General features: G+C 30.3%; 2 long non-coding RNA genes across 2 annotated transcripts in view; one reads left to right on the forward strand and one right to left on the reverse strand.

The window, feature by feature from the left end:
• The window catches only part of LOC117105664, a 3,024-nt gene extending 1,538 nt beyond the window's left edge, over positions 1-1,486 (forward strand). The window contains exons 2-3 of the long non-coding RNA XR_004444934.1: positions 628-711; positions 1,447-1,486. This is a non-coding gene — a long non-coding RNA (uncharacterized LOC117105664). The remainder of the gene's footprint in view (positions 1-627; positions 712-1,446) is intronic.
• A 1,127-nt stretch (positions 1,487-2,613) lies between these two features.
• Positions 2,614-3,461, reverse strand: part of LOC117105633 — a 3,538-nt gene continuing 2,690 nt past the window's right edge. Inside the window, exon 3 of the long non-coding RNA XR_004444931.1 lies at positions 2,614-2,939. This is a non-coding gene — a long non-coding RNA (uncharacterized LOC117105633). The remainder of the gene's footprint in view (positions 2,940-3,461) is intronic.

A 3,461-nucleotide genomic window follows, 5' to 3' on the forward strand; every position in this document is an offset into this window, starting at 1 on the left:
TGTGTGTGTGTGTGTGTGTGTGTTTGTGTGTGTATGTTTATATAATTATGGATATGTCGGTCTGTGTGTTTGTGGATATGTATGTGTATATGTATATGGGCGTCATTAAAAATGTTAGGAAGACTTCCTCTTAAAAATTTGACAATTCTGGGTCTCATATTGCTTATTTAATAGTTTTTGGAGTTATTTTTCATATTTTATATTTACACTGTTATTACATTCTGATTATTTTTAAGCTATATGACTGATTATTATTTTGCAGTTGACTTGACTATTCATTATTTCATTGATATATTGCATTTATTATGATGTATTATGTGATTATAAATAATTTAATGTTTGAGTTGTACATTAATGACCTTCGGTCAACAGGTGAAGAAAAACAACATAGTCATGCATAGTCAGCGAAGCTCAGTTTTACTACATTCATCAAGAATTGTTAATGAATTATAGTTGATTGTGAATAAATGACCTTTGGTCAACAAAAGAAAAAAAAATAATAATATTAATAATAATAAAGAATAAGAATAATAATGAAATAAAGCGCCGGTATCCGTTTAACAGGAAACACTCATGGCGCCCCTCCAAAAGGAAGTCGAAATGTGAAATACATTGTTTATCTTTCAGCTAATGACAGACAAGATCGTTATTTAAATGGAACCTCATTGGAAATGTTCTGGACTCCGACCTATTGGGCGTTCCTGATGCTCGGTAATGTTACTTTTCGTGATCTCAATCCATTTGTTATCTTGCTTGTGCATGTTGAGCATCGATAAATTCAATCAATCATTCAAATATATTATATCATGAAAAATGTTTGTATGAAGATATAGTTATACTATTATGTTTATTGTTTGAATATACTTTATTTATGAATCAATATATTAATTTCTATTGAATAGTATACTTTTTATAAATTTTATTTACTCATGACAATCGGAATGTTAACATAATTTGTTTGCGCTATTGCGATCTATAAGTCCTACTGAATACCATGTATTTAATAATCCTCACATAATTCCGTAATATGATGATGCTATAAATAATTATAATGCTGATATGATAAGAATTGTGAAGTACTATTATGTTGTATCAGCAGCATTGTCCATTGCGATAACTGAATACGATAATGTTAAGGTTGGGGTGCACACTAATTTTTCAGTGGCGGACTTAAGGGGGTGCGGGTGGACAACCGGCCTGCCCCCCCCCCCCATCCCTAAATATTTTAAAATGGTAAAAAAATTGAGGGAAAAAAAAAGAAAATTACATTCAAATTTAAATTCTGAGAGTGCCATTTCTGGCCATATAGAGGTGCCATAATCAAAAAGTTGCTTACCTCCGCCCCAACCATGGAGGGGCTGAGGTGGTGGGAACCCTTCATTTGGCATACTCCATTATAATTCTTTCTCTGTTTCTTAATCTTTTCTCAATATTTTTCTATTCCAGTAAACTGCCAGTAAAGTAGACAGAGAAGCCACAACTATCAGAAAAGAATGTCCGGACTGAAAGGACTACAGAACTTACAATTTTTTATAGATAGCCACAAATTGTGTCACTCATCAAGCTTCTGGATATAAAATTAATTAAAATATAGTGTGAATTTTATTTTTTAAATATTTTCCTCTGCAAAAATCTCAAAATGTTAGCAATATGTATTAATTATTGTAGGCTGTAAGGTTATTAATATTGTATTATTACTGCTAATGTATTTCTTATTAATAAAGTAACCCGTTTGTTGTAAAGAATATAGACATGTAAGATAATAAGATATAACATTTTGATGATTAAAGTCAGGTACTTATAGGTCTATATAAATAATGTATACATGTATCCCAACTTGATTTTAGTGCTTGAAAATAAATATCAGATGGAACTGTGCATCTCTTCTAATGTTATTTAATGTCTGTGTTTACTGCAATAAATTCAATAGCTAAAATATTCTTATTATAAGCTTATACCAAAAGTGAAGAATTGCTTCATCAATATGTGCTACTTTAATTATTAAACTAACAATTCTTTCGAGGACACCCTCAACAAAAACATAAAACCGGAAATGACGTAGTGCTAAGCAACAAGCTCATGCATAATCATGAATATTGAGTGACACCTGTTCTAATTAGACTAACAATAAAATCTTTTTGGTCGATTTTGTCAAAACTGAGCTAAAAGTTTTTATTGTTAGTCTAATGAGCACAGGTGTTACTGAATATGCATGAGCTGTAGCCTAGCAACCGACGTCATTTCCTGTTTTGTAAAATTCGACAGCACTTTTTTCTGAAAACAGTAATTTTGATACTGAAGAGGAAACCCCAGTACAAAGAACAAATAAAAATAAATAAAGTTTCGAAATTTGTTGGTATCATGTGAATACATTTGGAAAGAGTGTTTATAAGATATGGTAGCCTGTAATAGTGCTATATTCGAATTGATTATAATATATTTAATTCAAATATACAGATTAATAATAATGATATATATAATATTATTATTAATGCAATTACGACAAAGGAAGTACACACAATGATGTATTATAAATTAAACACAGTTTACTTTTATTTCTTAAATAACTCGGAAATGTTACATCAGAACTATATAAACATAATATAAATAGAATATAAAGATTCTAGTTTTATATAGTATAATATAATATAATATAATAATGCTTAGGCCTAATTATATTTAAGTATGTAATGTTTGAGAATTACTTGTTCGTTGTATAAAAAACATAGGCCTAACTGATAAATTTGATTCAATTCCGGCGATCCAGTGATGTAACGCCTAATAAATATCCGCGCACGATTATTTGTAGAATTAAGACCTCATAAATCCAGCAGTGATAGCATTTTATGTTCCGGCCATTTAATACACATCGTGTTCCGCTGAATGATTGTACATCGACTTCCCACTTATTGATGGATCGGTAGATTTCACCTGAGACACTGAAATAAAAGAGGATGAACTAGTGAGAAATACATTCAAACTACTGTATTTTCATTTTCCGCATCTGTGTTAAATCTCATTAGATTAAAAACACTTTTTGGAAACTTTATGACATTCATACCTTCATGAGGTATAGAAATAAAAATTCAGAAAATAAAATTGATCGTTTGATTGATTTAATACATTATGTAAAGTGCACATTTTAATAAAGCGTTATTTTAATATGAGCTCCCAAACATCCCACCTCAAAACTGTCCAAAAGACAGTCAAAAATATACTGAATAAACATTTTTTTTTTTTGTGTAATAAAACTTTAAAGCAAATATTAAGTCTTAACATTTTAACCAATACTCTATCGGACCCCTGTATCGTCCTATAATAACAAAGATGCGGTCCAACCTGCTTTTCCCCACAACGGCACCTGGAGTTTTACGTGACCCCTCCACATTTGGTATAATCATTACATCTTGTGTTCCTATCTGAGCACTGTTATTATTTATATATTTATTTATATAGCATCC

The sequence above is a fragment of the Anneissia japonica genome, unplaced genomic scaffold (assembly GCF_011630105.1).
Source record: "Anneissia japonica isolate Jap-2015-1 unplaced genomic scaffold, ASM1163010v1 scaffold287754_len4335492_cov202, whole genome shotgun sequence".
Lineage (NCBI taxonomy): Eukaryota > Metazoa > Echinodermata > Crinoidea > Comatulida > Comatulidae > Anneissia > Anneissia japonica.